Below are 21,392 nucleotides of genomic sequence, written 5' to 3'. Positions count from 1 at the left end.
GATAGTCTGCGTCAGGAAGCCCAACTAAAACGTGGGTGTCCAAACCCTATACTTGCCCTCACAACTAAATGTAGGCAATGTGTAGGGATGTCAGCATCACAATGAATATTGTTCAGAATTAAGCACAGACCACCTTCCAGCTCTTGGCTTGTAATCAGCTTCCCATACCCCAAGTTTAAAGTAGTTCATACAATGCAGGAGTTCCCTCCCCCAAGAGTGAATATCTTCAAATTTCAACAGAACAATTCCTTGGGACACTTCCCAGTTCTTGACATCAGTACTTTTCACTGGCTTATATAGATGGTCCGGTTTTGTTCACATTACATAGGAGGCTATTGCAAAACGCAAGCTCCTTTAAGGATACTCTCCTTGGCTTCTCCATATAGGGGAGCACTTTTTTTTTTTAGGAGCAGTTGTTGGACCCCATGGTCCACCCATTACAGGTCACGCAACGGATGCTCCTTAAATGCTTATAACAACTGGCCACTGCCTTAACAGTGAAGCTTGCTTGGCATCTTCATCAGTGCCACACTGTTCTGTGGCTTGCTAGGCCACCACGCCCTTTGCTACCCTTGTTCTGTATTCCACTAGCGCTTGTCAGCACAGGTTTCCTCTTAACCTGCAGTTCCTTGAGCTCTCTCAGTTCTGCCCAATACTTGGTTTCTCATCTCATACCTTTCTTGGTAGGACGTTTGCCCCGGTTTGGGTCTCAAACCCATTCTGTGGTATCCACCACATGTACCACTTTTCTTTCAATTCACTACCAGGTGCTCACAACTTGCTATTGCTCTGGGTGGCATTAAAAGTGCTACAGTCCTACAGTATTCAAAAGTAAATTTTGGCATTCACAATTACCTGCAGTAACTTTCAGCTCCCCGTTAAAAGGCTTCATGAATATAATACACATCGACAAAACCACCCTCTTGCCATGTCCGGACCCCTCCCCCCCTTCTCTGGCAGACTCGCCATAGGTCTTTTGCGGCAAGGTCCCAAGCAGCCACAGTCCTGGGCATCTCGCTGTAGCAAAGCGGCTACATTCTGTGGCTTCGCTCCCACAGTCCGCATTTGGTCAGCAGGTTTGGCTTCCCGGTGTGAGTCCTCCAGCTGGCGAGTGCCCCCTCCTCACAGATTACCCCGGACCTCTGCATTCCAAAAGCCTCGCTTTCTGCCACTTTCCCTCTGCACCCGGTCTTCGTCCTTCACCGAATCTCGTGCCACGGTGGTCTCCCACTGGTCAAAGAATTTGCTCCGCCTTCCTCTCCTGCTACTACTCAGCTTATTTCCATTAATATCTTTAAATATCCCGCGCTGACGCTTGGTATCATTAGAGCTAGTCCGCTCACCTTGAAACAAGTTACATGTAGTCTGCATTGACTCCAGACTCCACTTCTACATAATTCTGTGTGGTCTGCTCCTCCTCGTCCCAATGTTGGTGTTTTTTCCTGGGGGACGTTTTGGATGTGTATAGGGGAGGGAATGGCTGACAGTAGCCCACAAAGGCTTGAGGGATAGAGGGTTTATTCTGCAAAAAACTTGGGCGGGGCTATACCATTTTTTTTTATTCCTATTGCGCCAAGGCCTGCTGCTGGCATCTGGGTGCAGGTAAACAAGCAGCTAAGGAAACTGATTAGGAGAGAGACGCGGACAGAGTTTGGCACCAGGTCTCACCCAAGAACATCCTCTTCCACACTCCGCAAGTTCCTTCAACATAGGGATTCTGCATTGCATATTCTCCCCTACGGTCAGGATTAAAAAGTGATGGCATTCTCCTGACCACCCGAGAGGAAGATCCCAGGGAAAAAGAAGCGAGGACGCCCTCGGGTTCCTCACAGAGCATATAGATTTGACTAGTGATGTCAGCTTTAGGGGTGGGTGATCTGAATTAGAGCGATGGATCAACGGATAAGATTAGTACAAGATGGCGGTATCCAACTTGTTTACGCATGTGTAAATGTGAGAAAAAATAAAGTAAGATTCCTTGGACATTTTTTTAACTTTTTTATGATCAATGTACACTCAAAAACACTTGCCTGATTGGGCCAATAAAATGTCCGAGGGAATTTCCCCTTTAAGCGTGATCTTGAACCACTGTATGCTGGTAATATTCAGGTGACAGATCTAACAGTGGGATGTAAAGGAGTGAAGCACAACAAAGGCAAGTAGGGGAAGCGGGCAGCATTACAGTTAGGTCAGAAAATAAGCCACCTTGCAGAGGCAATGTAGGGAGTTGGATTAAGAACATGGTAGGTTTAATATTGGGGTAAGATTCAGTACTTTGTTGGAGGAAGAAACAGAAAAGGGAAGTCTCGTGAAACGGCTGAAGCAGAGGTCTAACCTCCTGAAGACAAGAGGTTTTGGGGTGTGATTTTGGAGGAAGACATTTAGCAGGCTTAACCTGGCTTTTGTGGCAATGGAGGCAAAGTAAGAGTGAAGCATTGAGGTTGCTATCCAACTGAATCCCAAGGTTGGGAAGGTGGGGAAACTGAAGGATAGAAAGGGCTTGAATATTTGAACATGAAGCAGAGCATCACAATAAAAGTGAAGGATTGCACAAAGTAGGAGAAGAGAGCAATAGATAAGTATTGTAAGATGGCTAAGGAGATGATTTGGCTGACATCAAACACTAGGAGTATACTGATTTGTTTAAGTGCAAATGACCTCAATCCCAATATTAGCCCAATTTCAGAAGTCTCTTACCAAAATACTTGTACGTTTGTTTGATCAGTATTCACCATCATCATTTCCTGGAACAATATCCTTCCACGACATCTGAACACTGCCCAGACTTCCTTAAAGGCAAAAATAAAGAACATCTGTACGAAGATTAGTGAACAATTGGATGGATTGCGGTTTTATACCGCCTATTCAAGCAACCTTCATAATCTTCAAACCGATAAGCACAACCCAGTTCAAATGCCTAATTAAAAATCAAAGCACTGAATCTGCCATTTGAACAGTGCACAACATCAGTGAATCATTACAGTCACAAACACTCCCATGAAAGACATCTCTCCGATCACTGCCTCTGTTTGAAGGCAATGTGCCACACTATTCAAAAGCATCTGCTAGGCCAAAAGGACCTATCAATTAGTAGCCCCCATCGAACAATTCCTTCATATAGAAAATCCTTGAAAGGAAGTATTCAAAAAAAACACAAAGCGCACCCAAGCAATTCAATTCACGCAAATAAATGGGTCCATAACTCTGTATGGTCACAAACATCCACTCCCCCTCAAAGTGGGGAGCCTACCTATGGATCATATTACACACATGTATAGAAAGAGATCACTGCCAGTGGCTATGGATGGTGCAGAAATCTGGGGGCATCTACATTTGGTTCTCCTAGAAAGAAAAGAAACGTTTTTTTCAGAAAATCCTGGGAGTGAATCAGGGCTGATTGGTACATCAAGAATGCAGCTTTCCGCATATTTCAGATACTATTCAATTACAGCCTATGATTTTCAGGCTATGTTTTTGGGGCAATCCTAACGAACCAGGTTGTCAACGATATTCTGTTTTCGGATGTACATGTGTGTTCCACTTAGCTCAATCATGTACGTGCCGCACTCTGACTTATCGGAAACCCTCAGCATTCAAACTGGCACGGGAAAAGAAAATTCAATGTCATTGGTGAAGTCATTTTTAGTCTTTAAACATAACTAAAGAGAAGGTTTAGTTTATGTTTAGGGTCTCATAAATCTAGTATTCAGGGTTATTTTGCATTTGGCCCATTTTGGGATCCCCCAACTATATTTTTTGGTTCATTGATCACAGAGAGAAGACAATTTTACTATGCTTGAGAACCAACATGCTCTTCGCAAAGGGTAATTCCCACTCTGAAGAAAAGTAGCAAAGAAGCTATTCAATGTGTTTGTGGCCCGCATGATGTAGATAACCTGTTGCATGTCTTGTTTACTCTGTAAATGCTAGTTTGTCACACAAGTATCTTCACCCCTCCATTTAGAAATTGGGACTAGGCCTCTACAACTTAAAACAAAAAAGTCTGACATTTTTGATCCAGCAACAATATCACCAACTTGTACAACAAATAACAGTTATGTTCCCTAATTCCATTCCCCCAGTATGCAGTTCAACTAGACTCCCTACTTTCCCCACAACCAGGGTACTTCTATGTATTCCCTCTTCCAATGTTGGGCTATACAGCATCACGCCACCACCAACCAAGTTTGGACTATGTGACCCTCTTCCACCTCAAACAGCAGCAGACTGGGTTCCCTGGGCCCATCTATCCCATCCAGTCCCCTTAACCACCCCAGCACCTCTTTCCAACATTTCTGGATTAGTGAGCATGTCCACCGCATATTATAGTAATCCACCTTTGCCCTCCTGCAGCGACAGCAATGGGCATCCACCACTGGGAACATTTGCACTAGTGATGCTGGCAGATAGTGCCATCTGTACAATGGTTTAAATGCCTGCATTCTATATTGCAGAGATAATGTGGACTTCTTGACCCTACTGCACATTTTCACCACAGCTGGTCGGTTATATTAATACCTAGGTCTTCTTCCCATTTCCCCCATGCTGGCAAAAGATCTATGGGTTTGCCCCTCCTCGGTTTGTCTGTACAGCCTGGAAATCCTTCCTTTGGTATTGAATTCTTTCAACAGTACATTTTCGAAGGGGGTCAGTTCTCTGGGTAGAATGTCTCTCCACGCAGGTTTCGTCAGGACTCCCTTTAACTGTAGATATTTGAAGGGTGAGAGACCCTTCATTTTCAACCAACCTTCCAGTCTGGTGCATGACGTTCTTCCTCTCCCCACAACTGTCGTGCCCTGAAGAGCTCCCCCGCCTCGTACCACAGTTGGAACCTGAGGGTCTTGTAATGGGATTTCTTATGGAAGGTGCCCAAATACAGCTAAGGGGAGAGGTCCAGGTTGACAATCAGCGAGTGGCACTTCCCTCCCGCCAGATCGACCAGAACACTTCTAAGATGGTATGTGTTAGGAATTTCACTTTGTGGAACCCACATCCACTCACCCAGCGTTACCAGCTGTAGGATGGCATTGTCCATATGGACCCACTGCTTCTTTGTGCTGGGGTCCAGATGGTCCACCATAATCCGCTGCTGGGCTGCCTTGTAATATGCTCCTACATCTGGAAATCTAACTCCACCCGTCATCTTTTGTTAACAAGAGCACCCTGTATGCTACCGGAGGTTTTGCTCCTGCCCAGAGAAATCGCAAGAGGGCCTTCTGGATTGTGGCCAGGAAGTGGGCTGGTACTATCGTGGGGAGCATTTTAAAGAGGAACAGCAGCTTGGGGAGGACAGTCATCTTGATGCAGTTCAGCCGTGCCATCCAGGATAGACCAATCCTACCCCAACGCTGCAGGTCTCCCATTATCTACTCCTATGGGTGGGGGTGGGGGGGGAATGGGTAGTTCCTCCCAAATAGGTTCTCTGGTTCCCTTGTCATTTCTATCCCCAGGTAGCAGAAGCCTTCCTGCTGTGTCTGCAATCCTCATTTACCGACCCATTCTGTCTGCTTGTTCCCAGTTTCCCCCCCATTAGGCATGCCACTGATTTGGAGACGTTAACCCGTAATCCCAACAGTTCCCCGTATTCTTTCAACCCCTCCAAGAGAGCCGGTACTGATGACTGCGGGCTAGAGCAATGCATCATCAGCGAAGAGGCTTGCTTTATACTCTTTTCCATCTATGTGAACTCCGGCTATGACTCCCGACTGTCTCAGGCTCATCACCCATGGCTCAATCACCAGGACATACAGCATTGGGGACAGGGGGCATCCCCGTCTTGTCCCCCTGTGAAGCCCTATAGTCCTAGACATGTTCCCGCTGTCACTGTTACTCTAGCCCTTGGGTTATGGTATGAGATCCATCCATCGCTCTCCCATCCCTACCTCCTCTAGTACCCCTATCATTAACAATCAGTTCACCCTATCAAATGCCTTTTTGGCATCAAGTGGGAGGACTAGGGCCCCCTCTTTTTGCGTTGTCAAGTCACATAGAATGTGTAGGGTCCTTCTTCCGTTATCGGATCCTTGCCTATTTTGAATGAATCCAGTCTGGTCTGGGTTCATCTCCAGATGGGATGCCAAGATCCTTGTGAAGATCTTTGCGTCCACGTTGAGTAGCGATATGGGCGTATGAGGCTCATTCTGCCTCATCCTTGCCTTGCTTGGGGATCAGAGTTATGAGCGCCTCCCAGAAGGTAGGAGGCATGTCCTCTGGAGTCTTTATGGAGTAAAGGCGTTCGCCAGGGGCCTCGCTATGGTGTCTTGGAACTGCTTATAAAAGCCTGCCGTGTAGCCATCTTCCATGTGTGCCTTGCCTGTTTTCAACTTACCCATTGCCCCCTTAACCTCTTACCGTGTTCTGTCCGCTTCGAACATGAACTGCCCCCTCTGTCCTGAGGCGGGGGATGGGGACCCTGCCCAAATATTCCTTTTTCTCCCTTCCTTGAGGTTTTAGTGGTTGGGAGTACAATGCTTCATAGAAGTCTGCAAAGCGGTCTGGGATATGGTCCTCCGATCAGCGTGTCACCCCTTTCTCGTCCCTTAAACGGTGAACCCTCCTGTCTCCCCTACATTCCCCGACTCATTTGCCAGCAGTGTCCCCACCCAATTGCCCCCTTCGTTGAACTTTTGTTTTGTGTATCTCTGCTTTTTTGCCACTTCCCCAATCAGTGGCGAGTTCAATTCTTGCCCATTGTCCCACATTGTGCCCTGTAAACCCTCTCAATCTCAAGCTTCTACCGGTCTTGTCAGCCTCGTCCTCATGTCCCTCAACCGTTCCCATATCTTCCCCTCGATCAGTGCCCTTTCTCTCTTTTTTCTGGCCCCTTCCGCTGTGTGGTCCCTCACGGTCACCTTGGCCCCCCTCGCAATAGTCTCCCCTGTGTCATTTACTACAAGTATGGGGTTATTTCCGTCTGGCCCCTTCCTCCCCTCTTCCAACCACCAGTCTGTTGTAACCATCTCATGGCCCAACCATGTCACTGTTTCCACCTTCGGTAAGGACACCATGGCCTCCTGTTCCTTAGGGACCAGTAGAAGATCAATCCTGGTATATGTGTGGGGTGAGAAGGTGTACCCTCCTGCCTTTGGGGAACCTAGACCTACATACATCCACTCAGAAGTGGTCTTCCAGCAGTTGGGCAAATGCTTCATGCGTCACGCTTACCTGAGCCTGCGCAAGAGCGATGGAGTCCACCGGCTCGTCTCTTGACTCCTACTTGCCGACTACTGTTTGAAGGACTATCTGCCAAAAAAAGGTAATGTTTTACAGGAGAGGAGGAGAGTAGTCCAAAACCCCACCCTTCTACCCAGTCCTCTAATCAGAAATGTCGCTCCCTCCCCAACCAGGGGATGACTCACCTTTCTGTTTAACTGGGCGAACTCTCCATCCTGCTCTTGCAGGGGCGCCATGTCTGGGGACCAGAGGATGTTGCTGGAGATGGCCGCTTATAACGGCTAATATTCAGGAATGCATTAGTTCAGTTACAGTTCGGGACCAGTTGCCTCACTGGTAGGTTTCCTGTGTCAATGGTAAGTTCAATTCCAAAGTTGCCTCACTGGGTTACACAGAGTTCCTTGCGCTGCGTGATTTACAGTCTGAATGTGGTGAGCAAATGTTTTCTGAGACTAACCTGGTCTTCTCTTTCTCTTCCCAGGTCTGCTCCGGGAAGTGCTAAGGTACTGGATGGAAAAAAGGAGCAAAAGGCAGGACCAGCAGCGGTTCCAGATGAAGACCGCACACCGGAGTGGAGTGTCTGTAAGCGGCCTCAGAGCGATATCTAACGCGCTGCAGAAGATTAAGTAAAGTTCCGACGCTAGCTGGTCTTAATCACCTGTTCTTGTTTTCCTTTTCAGGTGCTGGTATGCTGTGGGATGAAGGCGAGCAACTCCGGAGATTAACTCGTTATCGGTTCTCATCCCATCTCAAGCCGACGGCCGCGAAGTCGACACGGGACTGCAGGTGAGCAGAGAAGTCGACACGGGACTGCAGGTGAGCAGAGAAGTCCACACGGGACTGCAGGTGAGCAGAGAAGTCCACACGGGACTGCAGGTGAGCAGAGAAGTCCACACGGGACTGCAGGTGAGCAGAGAAGTCCGGGTAAGCATGCGATACAGAATTCACACGAAGTGCATGTTGATCCCTGGGCGTGGTTTATATAGGCAACCACGCCCAGAGACTAGACCGTGCTGCTTACTTTGTGCTGGGAACCTTTGTCCATGTTGGGGTAAGCAGGAAGTTCTCTTGGCTGTGATTGGATGATGGGGTTTCCCCCCCCGATGACATACTCTGGGCTCAGAGCCTTTACCCATGCTACTCCTGATTGTCTCTTCCACCTATTGCTATGAACACAGAAAGCGGGCCTGCAAGGATGCCTGTGGCCCGTAACCATGACATGTTCCTTCCCTTTTGCTTTGGTTTGGTTTTCCTTTGCCGACCACCAGTCCACTGCCGGGTCCACTATCAGGTTAAAGTCCCCTCCCACCATTCCTCAATTTCCAAAAAGCCTTCTGGAAGAATGCCAGCTGATGCACATTAGGTGCATATATGGAAGCTAAGGTGATGGGCACCCCTCAGCATGCTCTTTGACTGCTGCCAACCTACCAACAAAGCCCCTCTTAACCTGCACTTCCCTTAGTTGCATGGTTTTTGATAGGACAATTCCCACCCCCTCTTTTTTGATGGTCTTGTGTGAGACCCAGAAGGTCTGTCCTACGGCGCCCCCCCCCACCTGTAGTGTGTTTTCTGTAGGAACAGCACTGCTACTTTGGCTTTGCGGAGCATGTTTGACGCGAGTGATCTTTTTTCGTAGAGTTCAATTCTTTAAATGTTTCCACTTTCCGGTTAACCATCTCCCCTTTTTCACTTTCTCTCCGTATGCAGACCAATGGTTTGACCTGTCCACCGGTTTGGTTGTGAGGTTGTGCTGCATTTCCCCTTCCCCCTACCGCCTTATCTATCCAATCCACCTCCCCTTGATCGATGCAAGTTATGCTCATGTTGTCAATTCCCCTGTGTGTGCCCCTCTCCCCCTGAGGCGTTCGGCCTCCCATTGTCTTACGTCTGAGCTTAATAGGCAAACCACCAAGGCGTTGGCCCCTGTCCTATACTCTCTTTCACCCTGTTTTTAAACTTTCTCAATCGCGTATCCTTGTAGCATTACCCGACCCCTTCACGCCTTATTGCCTGCCCTGAGCCCCTTCTATCAATTCCCCCCCCCTGCACCAGGTCTATGGTTCGCTGAGGTCTTCCTCGCCCCCCCCCCCCCCATTGAACAACCTGAACAATAACATGGCAACAGCCAACAACTCGGTCTTCTCAACTATATGTATTGACCCCCCCCCCCTAACATCCTATGTTTCGCCTCCACACTTCCTCCAGAAACACAATTTTAGACCATTAAACTGAGTCATCCTTCCTGAGCTCCTTGGGCCCCGTAGTCTGAACCATTGATGTCCATGTGAGGCATATCCCTTCAGGTCAGCTCTTGTCTGGGAGGTGGAGTGTTGAGCTTGTGAAATTTCCTGACTGCCCCCTCTCCCCCCCCCCCCGTGTTTTACACCTTCCACGATCCATCTTTGGGCCTCTGGGTTCACATCTTTTGGCTGGCTCAACCCCTCCTCCATCCCCCAGTTGGTCTTGAGGGTGTCCTATTAAATCCACCGTGGACCGCTTGATATCTTCCTTGTGCACCAACATATCTCTCGCCCCCAGTTCGAATACGAGTAATAGGAGGTATCCCCAACTGCATCGCACCCCTTTTTCCTGGAGCCAATGTTAGGGCACCACATTTCTTGCGTCTCAGGTGGGTTTATGCGGAGGGATCCAGTAAGATAGTCTCTTTAGAGTTCAATGACCCACATTCTTCTTGCTTTGTTCAAGATAGCGACTGTCTCGGTAACAGTGCAGTTTTGTGAGCACCGATTGAGTCCCCGTGCATCCCCTCCTGCCTTGTGGACCTGGTCTAAAGCCACTTGTTCGCCTTCTTTAGCCCCTCAGACCATCCCCATTAATTCTTGAATTACTCTTTCAATGCCAGCCGCGGATTCCCCCTTTTTCTTCTAGTCCAAAAAAGCAGGGGTTGTTGTGCCTCTTGCAGTTCTCTATATATTTCACTTTGAGCCCTAGGTCATACTCCCTCCTTTCAATGTCCCGGAAGCGAATCTTTATTTGGGATTCCAGCACTCCTGCTGAAGCTTGATTTGATTTGCACCCTCCAGTCTTTCTTCCAAAAGGGGACTACTTTTGCAGATAGGTCTGACACTTTTGCCTCAATGTATTTCCTCCAGTATCACTTGAATGTGGTCACTTTTTATGGTCCCCATTGCCACGGCACAAGGATGGGATCCCACCTCCGCCTTTGTTGCTGCCATAACCCCTTTGTCTAGGTACATCTTCCAGCATATTCACTTGGTGGGGGTTCTAGCGTCGTTGGGATTCTCCTGTGGTGTCCTCCCCCTTCCCCCCCGTGCGTCTCCTTTCTGTGTCTTGTGCAGTTCACCTTTCACACCAGGGTATGACAGGGTTTGGGGGGGTGGGGGGCCTTCTCCTTTAGATCTGTTTCGTATGTCCTCCTTCCAGTTCTATCACTGATCTCTGACCGGTACAGGCCCCACGTTGTTGTAGACCATCTACTCCAGTCGTGATTGGCATTGCGTAGGTCTCCCCAGGGGGTGTTGGGGGAAGGGGGGGGGGGGTGACCCTCTCCCCCTGGCTCTTCCTTGTCACCTGTGGCTTTTTCCTGGGGCACCTCACACCTTTCCCTGGCCTCACTACTGGGGCCTCATGTAGCTCCGGGGCCACCTGTGTCCCCACTGTACAGTTAGGGGTTAATGATAGGCCAGTGCGTTCCTCCGCAGTACGCTACTTCTGGCTGGTCTGTGGCTGTGTGCTTCTCCTGCTTTTCCTGCTGTGTTCCTGTGCTTCTCTGCCCCCGTGCACCTCCTCGCCACCCTGGCCTCTTATGGTCTCTGTGCAACACATTTGGGTGGGGGTGGGGTGGTTACTAGGGGGTGTGTCCACCTCCTTCCTGTTGCTCCTCCACCTCCTGCTCTCTTGGTTCCTCTCCCGGGGGTTCGCTCTGTGGCCGTTCACCAACCAGTGTTATGTGCTCTGCTGCTGGGTACCTGTGTGGCGCCTGGGCCGTCTGCATCCCCATCAGCCCACTTGCGGGTTAACGCCTGGCATCCCCGATCCTTTCGCCGTATGTTGCCCCTCAGCCCTCACTCTCCGTTTCGCCTTGTGTCTGGGGGCTGTCTCCCTTTTGGGCTCTTGTTCCTTGTGGGGGTAGGCGGCTGCCTCTCCCCTACTCCTCCTCCCTCCTTGCTGCGCTGCTTCCTAGCTGTACTGAAGCCGGGCTGCTATGTAGCCGCTTGTTTCTGCCCCCCCCAGGGGACTGTTTGGGCTACCTCTGGTTAGTGCTGCCTCTCACCGCCACTACGGCTCCTAGCAGCAGGCAGACTCACCGCTGCAGCCGCAGGTCTCTGCGTCGCTGTTGATCGATCACTGGGCCTTTTCCCCCTCTGTGTGGTGGCCCTCCACTTCGGAAGTGGCCTTCACGGTCGCCTCGGGGTTCAGGGCTCTCGGCTGGCTGGGGTGTGCCAATGCTATGACGCTGCCCGGGGGCCCCTCCCGCAATAGGTCCCGGGGCTCGCTATCTGGCTCCAGATTTTGGTTTTATTGGACAGGGACCGAAGCTGCCTGATCAGGAATCCATCTTACCCCTGGTGGCCTCTTCTCCACAGCTTTTAATATGATTGTATCCCATCCTAGTATAAACTGTGCGTTTAGGATTTATCCATTAATTGAACAGCTGCTGAACTAAGAACGTATTTATTGCAGAGTAAATAGATTGATTGGATTAATGTATTTATTCACTGTCAATTTGTGGCTTTTTAAAAATCTGCATGTATCGTATTATGTATGCAATATTTGTATGGTCATTTCTATTTTGGGTCTTTTGGCACGAAATTAAGAATGTCCTAAAATACAAAGAGCATGTGGAAGACTACAACATTGCATAGAATTAGGCATCTAACCTTATCTGGGGAAAACAGAGTCCATACTGCCAGATCAAAAAAGGATAGCCAACCCCGTTGCTCTCAAGCCAGACTGCCACCTGCAAAACTGCCATAGGAACCTCCTCAGCTGCATTACATACTGCTCTCAATTTAAATATACAAAGAGATATGGTGAAGGTGCCGGAAGGAGATTCCTGTGTTGTGGGCCTACCACACACCTTTGTAGCAACGCAGATGTCCACTGCACAGCATGTGTGGGTCCTTGTTTTATGCACTCAAGTTTAGCTGCACTTCAGGTCATGACCTGGTCACTAAATTACATTTCCTCGAGGCTTGCCCACTAACATACAAGAGCACTGTACATTCTGCAGAACACCACTTCCACCCATTTCATATATTGGGTTAGATAGCTTGCTTGCTCAACTTTCTATATGCTGCTTTGTACTTCATATATTAAAGGAGAACATTTACCACAGACTTAAAGTACAGCCACCCAGAGCCAATTGCTAAGCATGAGTTTTAGATTTTACTGTTGCTTTACAAAACAGTTTTAGAATATTTCAGTGCCAGCGGTTGTGTATTCCCTCAGTCTTGTGACATCAATGGGGACTTGACCCATGGGAGAGTAAAGAGGACAGGGAGATATTGTTGGACTTTGAGGTGATCCATAGGGGGCAGCTGACTAGTAAGAAGTATTTTGCGGGGATGTGTTTCGTTAGCTTGATGTGTAGCATACAAGTAATGCTTGGGGATGCCCAGGGGAAGAGGTGCAGGCGTTTGGCACTACACATTCACCCATGTGGCTTAGGTCATGGGTAGTGCACCTGCAGTAGGCTTTAGAAGACTCACTCTTACGAGTACAGGGTGCCAACTCTTCTTTGGCCTGAACTACTCAAAAGGTTTGGTAGAGTGTTAAATTCAATATTCAATTCAGGCAAGTAAAAATACTTCACACAAATAGATTATACACAATAAATATTTTCTGTAGCAATAGTCAAAGCAACAGGAGACTTTTAGGACATTAACAGGTCAGGAAGAGTAGCTTCAAGTTATCAAAGCACACCATCAACCAACATTTACTGGAAAGAGCAATAATTGGCAAGTAAAAAACTGTGCATGCCTACACTTTAGAAGTCCAACCCCATCTGTGGAGAGTCTCAAACAGTCAGAAGGGGACATTTCGTGACCTGTGGGCAGCAGATCAAAGAAGGTAAACACTGTCAAAGTCAGAAGTTGACAGAAGAAGTTTTTCATAGCAGGTAGCATTAGAGTCAAAGGGTTCAGGTGGGCTAGCTAGGGCACCTGAAGGAGTTCAACCTCAGGGGCAGATGTCCAGAGGCGTGGGAAAACACGGTCGAGTCATCCATCCTAACGCGACTCCAGTAGCTCAAGAGGAACTACCAGCAACACTGCCTATGTAAGCACCCAGGAGTGCGACGGTACCTTATTCAGTGAACAATTTCACTGGCAGGTCCCCAAGGTAGGAAGTCACCAGCTCCAGGTCGGGTCTCTGGCCTTGGTGGCCGGAGGAAGAACTTTCAGCAGAAGCAGATGGTAAGACTGTCACAGATCAGCAGACTATCTTCACCGCACTTGGTTGTAGAGGCTCAGCACAAGCTTCGTAGCAGCTTGCTTCGATTTCTCGGTCCACGACTCATCTGAGGGGACTTCTAGAATCCGGATGGAGTCTCTGTAGGCTCAGACAGATGCCCACGAGTTGTGCAGCCAGACCGCACTTGACGAGATGATGCACTGCAGCATTGCCTGAGGTCTCAGGGTATTCACAGATTGCAGGCCCAAAAGATCGCAGCTTGTTGTGCGATGGCTCAAACTGTAGCTGGTCTCGAGCCTGATGAGACCAACCAGTCCAAGGTAGGAGAAACTCGTCCAGTCTGCATCTTCCCTATTGCACCGAAGAAAGGGCTGGAGCCATCACTCAGTCTCCTCTGGCGGTCGCTGGAAGTGGCTGCAGGCATCCTTCCTTCAGAATGGATCTTCCAGTATTAGATTATGGCTGCAGCATCAAGATACTGCATTTTATGCAGGATCTCAGCCAATCAGCATGGATGGTAGATTCAAGCTTTGGATGATGGCTGTCCCAAGGTGACAACCAGGCGCGCCGTCAGAACTGGATCCAAGCAGACATACAGGAGGACAGATACCCGAGGAGTTGTGTCCTCCAAGCTTCCTGTCCTCTCAAACACACTGGCGTCTCAGAGCTGGCTTCCCCATGGGAATCTGGAGAAAACACGAGACGATCAGAAGCTCCCCCACACAGGTCAGCAGAAGGCGGCTTAAGAAAGGACAAGTCATCTTGAGTTGGCAGAAAAAGACAGGCACCCTATTAGTCAATTGTGACCCATATTGTTCCTTACAGCAGTTGTGAATACAGCCTGGATTTAAGTTTCACCAAAATAAAATACAAAAAATGTTTAAAAAACTGTAGAAAACATCCACTGCCACCAGCAACTCAGACAAACTCGGCACTGTGAGAAAACAGATACTATGTGTCCTCTCAGCACTCCATATAAGGTGGGGTATGCCAATCTCACAAAATATAGATAGAGGGGGAAAGGCATCCCCCTATCCTGGTAACATGTTAACAGAGGACAAATAAAAAAAATTAAAATCAAAGAGAAGCTCAAGGAAGGTACTGTAAATACAGGTGCCACTAGAAGGAAGGAGGAAAGCAGGTTCATCAAAAGCAACCAAAAAGGGTCCCCCAGAGTTACATTTTGAGTGAGGAAAGGGGGTCCCACTCAGTCAGAAAAATTGAATAGTCCAGCAAAACGTGCTGGGGGACTTACTCAAGTTGAAAATTCTAGCCAACAAGTAGTTTGGAGAGGGACAGACATTTCATCCCCAAAGTGGCTTAGAGGAACCAAAGAGCCCATGATGAAGTAGGCAGCTATGTAAAATTAGGGGTGGTTCTTATACATATTCTGTACGTTATGGGGGATGGCTGTGCTTGGGGGGGGTGGCGACGCATGGGAGTAAAAGGAAAGAAATGGCATTCAATGAGGACCCCTTCACCCCCTCCCGGGGGGGGGGGGGGGGGGTTTCAAGGCACCGGTTACGTAAATTAGGTGGCTCCGATTAAGATAATTAGTGGTCATGTTAACGGCCTAAACTCAGCAATGAAGGGGATGATGGTTTGGTCATTTTTTTCAAACCAGAAGGTCCTGGCATGTTCTCATCTGAAGAAAAACAAATGTATCTAAAGGCCAAAAAATGATTGCTATGATATCCGGTCATTGCATCGAATCCAAGGCATCGACAGACCATACCACTGAAAAAAAAAGCATCAAAAAAAAAAAAAACGAATGCATTTTTATAAATGGTAAAGGGTTTAGTAAACGTGTTTTCATGTTTTAAACAGGGGGGTTGGGGTAACCCCCCCACCCCTATTAAAAACAAATGCATTTGATGCTTTTTTTGTTAATGGTATGGTTGTCGATAGTTTGCCATCGATGGAATCACTAGGAATCATTGATCTAGCACATATCCACAGAATTACTATGCCACCGATAGAAGAAATAAAATAATCTTGGGAAGGACAATTATGAAGTCTAGGAGCCTAGCCTTCAAAGACAAAACTAGAAGATATGATAAGGAAGACATGTCTTTTTAAAGGGGTACAATGGGTAGGGCCCAAATGATTCTTTGGTGGAATTTACACAAACGATAAACAGGAGGCCTTCCTTAGAGTAACCATGGGCAAGTTGTGATTCTGCAGAAGAGGAATCTATTGTGATGGGCGATTTCAATAGGATTTGAAATCAGTCCCTGGAGACACCCCAGGACTGAAGCAAATCTAATTCCTGGAAGAGAATTATAACTTTTTTTTTTAATACATGGAGTTTTACAGAGCCTTAGCACTCCTTGGCTCTCTACAACATGGAACATTCATATTCCAAGTAGAACAGGTTTTAGTTAGCACACCAGCAAGCGTTAGATTGAATCTATAATAACTGGGGAAACCGTGGTTGGGGTGGGTAGTTTGCTATCCACAGAGCATTTAATGCAGGATCCCAAGCAGCCGACAATGTTGGGGGGACAAGATCAGATAGCTACTTTACTCTTAACTCTATCTAGGGAAACGAGGCACGTTTATGGCAGTCTGGAATGGGGTGGGGATTGTCATGGTGGATGACAATGGGAAAATTAAATATATGTTGAAAAATTGTTGCAATAAGCAGTTGATGACGGTGGAGGATTATAGGGACCGTGCAAGAGCCCAGTTGAAGGTCATTTAGCTGACAATGATCAACTTATCTTAGTACACATCAAGAATGCTGCACATGCCCAAACATGCATTGGCAGAGATACTATGTGAAAACCGAACCAAGAAGACTGGCTCCTCACCAACAGGTTTCACAAGATGAACCCAGTAAGCGGGTTGCTGACTAAAGATAAACAGACTGCAACAGAGTTCATGAGGCATTACAAGTCACTGTATACAGCAGAGGGTAGTGACGGAAGGAAGCTTGGAGCATACTTCCGTCTACCCATCTGTCTAGACTCCTACCTGCCGACAAAACTTGGAAGTGAGATATAGAGGTGCAGTGTGAGATACCTAAAGGTGTCTCACTGTCTAGTCCCCGGGGATCTGTCATCCACGTGGCCAGGACATGGCCATCGTTACTGGATCCGGTTCCAGGGGTTGGACCAGTGAGAGAGGGTCACCTGGATGGGGGTCCTCAGGGAGTGGGACACCAACGGGTGAGACACGGCATCCCCTTCCTTGGACCCCTTTTCCCCCTCTCACATAGGCCATTCTAAACCACTGCCCCCGCCTCCCCATTTCCAACTCAAACACTTGCCCAACATAGACGACAACGTACCAACACCAGAGCCGTTTACCTGACATGTCCAAATACAAGGGTCGGGCAATTGATCGCACACACCTGGCGGCCCTTTCTCTCCCCCTCCTCCCCCAGGGATAAAAAGGTTGGGCCAGAGGGCACAGTACGAAAACGGCAGACAGCACAACGAGATAGCTAATCAGGCGCCACAGTTCAAGAGAAGGAGAAGGGCAGCAGGATTTGAAAGGGTGGCGAGGAAAGGCGTGTCCTTGCCCCTTTCAACCCAGACCCGCGGAACCTTCATGGAAGAGAGCATAAGACCACGATCAATAGTACAAGTGTCTTGGAGCAGATGTCAACGGGGCAAGCTTATATCGATAAGCAGGATCGAGTGAAGCTCCTGCGCCCGTGTTATCGGCCTTGACTCCAGGAAAACCAAAAGCCAAGTGGTTCATCACAGCCTGTGAGTCAAGGGGAGAATTGATGAGTACCGGGCTGTGTTGAATGAGAAGCGCAAATGGGCAAGTCTGAACAAGTTTAATGAACGGTGTAAAGAACTGTAAATGTTTTAGAGGGAGACCAGCTGCAGAAGGAAAACCGGCACCACATGGGTGCCAATTCAAGAGACTCTGGTCGATCCCATCTGAGCGGAACTACAGGCATCAGAAGGATGTAGGAGAGTCTGCGAAAGAGGTCAAGTGGTCATACAGGAGGTGTAGTAAAATCCCTGTACAACTGATACTTTGATCAACATCGGTGTGAAAGCAAGGGCAATGGATACCTCCATATGAGAAAGCAAGGGAAGTGAATCGCGCAAACGCAAGCGAATATGAAGTTGACAAGAGTGAACATGGCGGAGTGAAGTCCACTGGAACGGTTTGGGAAAAAAACATCAAGATTTGTGAGTAAAGGAGAAGTCGCAGTGAACCCAGAAGAGTGAGACCCAGAGGTGAAACCATCACTCAGTGAACTTTGAAAACAAACATTAATTTGTTAAAGGAACTTCATTTTGAAACCAGAGTCCCTCGAAACCGGGAAAAAACAGCTATCTGGGGTCTTGGTATCATTAAGAAATTTCTAGGGATTTGCGCTCAGAAGAGGGGAATCCCATGGTGAAATGTCACCAAAAGCTTCTGGAAGAGCGACTGTATTTTGTTTGCTTTTTGAACACGTCAAGTCCTCAGAGGCAAGAGACTCAAGTGAAACAAGACTTGGCCATCGACGGCCCCGATAGCTGAAAGCTCAAGTGTGTTCTGTGAGCTGCCATTAGAACCGTCATCTTGTGCTGGAAAAGCCAGAGACTGTACTGTGCTTCAAAATCCCATCTCACCCCGTGTCCAAAACATGGGGAAGGGAGACCCAGGCTAGCGTGTCCTGAGATTATTTGAGAACACTTAATTGCCCCACACCCTTTGTGTATTAGTTATGAGGTTTGGCAATAGGTTTCTTAGTATGGGCCCTTTTACTTTGACACAATGCCACTAGGACAGCTTTATTTTTCATTTGATGGTCAACCCTTGCTCCCATCTTAGATTTAGAATAGGCGTTTTAACCTGCATACAAAATTAATTGTTCAATAAACACCCATGAACTGTGATCACTTTTTTCCGTTTTACTTGTGGTCACCATGAGTTCCTCACAACGGGGTGCTAGAGGGAATGGGGATTGAGTGGCCTGAAGTACTGTAAGGCTCCAGGGCAAGAGAAGTTAATGTGCAGCTTTAATAAATACTTTGCTCACATTTATGGACCCAGACTGACGAGATTAACTTTGCAGGACATGGTACAGACACCTTCAATGTACGAGGTTGGCAGAATGCCAATTCCTACATCAGGCAAATATTGGGAGGACTGTGCATCCTACCGAGCCAGGTCTTTAAATCAACATACACCAACTTGACAATAATAGCAAATTGGTTGGCCCCAACACCAAACACGATTAGTCTTGACCAATCAGGTTTGATGCTCAAGTAGCAATGGTTGATTAATAATTTGACGGTGGTGATGCACTTTATTGAAAATGTTAAAAAGAACATGAATGCCTTGTTTTTGCATCTGAATGCTGAGAATGCTTTTAACAGTTGACTGGGCTTCTGCCTTTAACTCTATGGACAGAATGGGGTTTGGGTACAAGTTTAGATTTGTGGTTAAGGTCCCGTATCACTCCCCTGTAGCAACACTAGTGGGTAATCCCACTAGTCAACCAATACCTGGCAACTCTCGCCCAGTGCATTGCCACTTTCTGCTCAAATTTCAAGTGCTACGCTGACGACAACTCATTTTCAGGCTGCCCTCTGCCACCTCCTCTCATCTCGGATTGTCTAACTGACATTCAAGGTTGGTGTGCCACCAATGATCTTTGTCTGAATGCCAGCAAGACGGAGATCCTCCTAATCGGCACACCTTCACCATCCTTTCCCCTCACTCTCTGGCCAGCCTCCCTTGGCCCTCCTCCTACCCCCACCTGGGAGGCTAAGAACCTCGGGGGTCACCTTTGACTCCACCATTTCCTTCTCCGCCCACATCTCTGAGGTATCTAAAAAGTCAAATTTCCTACTGCACCTCCTCAGAGGTACTCTGCTTTTCCTCTCCTTCCCCCAGAAGCTCATGGTCTCCCAAGCTCTGGTTCTCTCTAGGCTGGACTATTGTAACAGCCTCAAGCTAAATCTACCTGCCTCTACTCTCCGCCCTCTGAAACTACCCCAGAACAGGACTGCGAGACTTGTCCTTGGCCTCAAGCCCTGGGATCGCATCTCTCCAGCTCTGAAATCTCTCCACTGGCTTCCAGTGGATGCAAGGATTAAATTCAAAACACTCTGCATTGTCCACAAGGCTTTCTGGGGCCGGGGTCCAAAATACCTTCAGCTATCCCTCTGCAAATACCTCCCCTCTCGAGCTCTTCGCTCCACTACCTCCAACTGCCTCATGGTCAGTCGTTTTTCAAAGAAACGAGCTGGGGGTAGATTTCTGTCTTCGGCTGGGGCCTCCCTCTGGAACAGCCTCCCTGCCACTCTAAAACATGAAAACCATCTCCGGTTCCGGAAGCACCTCAAGACCTTCCTCTTTTCTTCTGCCTTCGCTCCCCCTCTCCTGATATGTTGTCTCTTGGCAGCGTGCACCTGGCCATCCTCTGTCCTCCAGGCACAGGTACCTGCTCACCCTGCCACCCTCCTGCTCTGCCTCCGGGCCACCCCTTGCACTGGGATCTGCATCTGTACCCATACAGCCCCCCACCCCCTTTTTCTTCCTGCACTTATCAGACTTACCCTGTCTGCTGCCTTAACCCTAGCACTTGCAAATTGCTGGCTGCACTACCACTGTTTGTTGCCTTTATTATTTATTTATTTATTGTTATTTATCTGTATTTCTGCTTCTCACTTTCCACTTCTCGCCCCCTTCCATGCACTTTTCCCCCTCCCCCTCTCCCATGCACTTGCGCGTTCTCAATGTCACTGGGCCTAGTAAGATTGCTGTTTTGTTCTCCCCTGTTCCCCTCCCTTGCCTCGCTCTGAAACACTTGTGTACGAGCACAATAGAAATAAATTACCAATATCAATAATGGAATAAGACAATCTATTTTTAATATCCAGAAAAACTAAGGATGGTTCCCTGTGTCCTAGTGGAGTTTTGCAATTGGAGCACTGCTCGAGCACTTACAAGACTAAACGCAGATATAAATGGCATCTCTTTTGGTGTTTTGGGGGGGGGGGGGTGTAGAGCATAGGGTGAGTACATTTGTGGATTCCATTTTGCTTTCCCCTACAAATCCTTGGCATCACTGCCAGCAATGATCTATCAATTGCAGGAATATCAAGAAGTAGCAGGCTTCAACGTCAATGTCCACCAGTCAGAGGGACTATATTAACTAATCCCTCAGACACCTAAAACTCCACATGCAGACAAATCACATTACGTGAAAAACCATGCCAATGGAGGTGCCACCGTCCATTGACGTCTATCACCTGAACCTCTCCTGATAGCCAGTGATTCCTTAGTGTAGTCAGGGTAAACAAAAATCTGTTTGCCTTTGTAGAAAGTATTTCCCTTTTTCCTTGCATTTCTCAAGACTTCCTCTTTGTTCCTTGTATTCATAAACAAGATGAGGATTTGTCTAACCTTTGGACTAGACTTCTTGCCAACTCTGTATACATCATCAGTGTCACCTTGACCAATTTGCTCACAGCTGAAACATGTTCTAAAGATATGCAAAATCATAAGTAATAAATCTTGACTGGTGTTTTCCTCCATCCCTACCAGCCTCAAGTTCCTGCTTCTGATCTTAAAATCCAATTTCAAGCTCTCTTTCCCTTTTTGCAAATCCTCTCTCAAGCTGTTGTAAGCCCTGAACCTTCCTGCCATCACTGTAGAAATTGATGAACCACTTTCCAGAGCAGAAACACAGCTATCCAATTGAGAGGCTTTCAGGGAGATGTCTTCGAGGATTTAACATTACCCACATCCTGTGCCACTTTTCGCAGATCTTGTGCCATTTTCAGTAGTAAGGAATAGATATCTTGTGTATTCGGAACCTCACTCATCTTATTTATTGAGATTTGTAAAGCACACAGCAG

The 21,392-nt window shown here is 47.8% G+C and overlaps 1 protein-coding gene across 14 annotated transcripts in view; it reads right to left on the bottom strand.

Annotated features, from left to right (window-relative positions):
• The window catches only part of MTF2 (metal response element binding transcription factor 2), a 1,089,527-nt gene that overhangs the window by 1,006,246 nt on the left and 61,889 nt on the right, over window positions 1-21,392 (bottom strand). For 6 of the 14 annotated variants that reach the window (XM_069641817.1, XM_069641821.1, XM_069641815.1 and 3 more), the window contains exon 2: window positions 2,698-2,789. The exons of 3 other annotated variants lie outside the window; for them this stretch is intronic. The gene's annotated coding sequence lies outside the window, so the exon portion shown is untranslated. Of the gene's footprint in view, window positions 1-2,697; window positions 2,814-21,392 lie in introns of all 14 variants that reach the window. 5 more of the 14 variants (XM_069641820.1, XM_069641818.1, XM_069641822.1 and 2 more) reach the window with 1 other exon arrangement.

Source organism: Ambystoma mexicanum, chromosome 1q, assembly GCF_040938575.1.
Source record: "Ambystoma mexicanum isolate Mex_15411 chromosome 1q, UKY_AmexF1_1, whole genome shotgun sequence".
Taxonomy (NCBI): domain Eukaryota; kingdom Metazoa; phylum Chordata; class Amphibia; order Caudata; family Ambystomatidae; genus Ambystoma; species Ambystoma mexicanum.
This window is presented reverse-complemented; position numbering and strand designations above follow the sequence as displayed.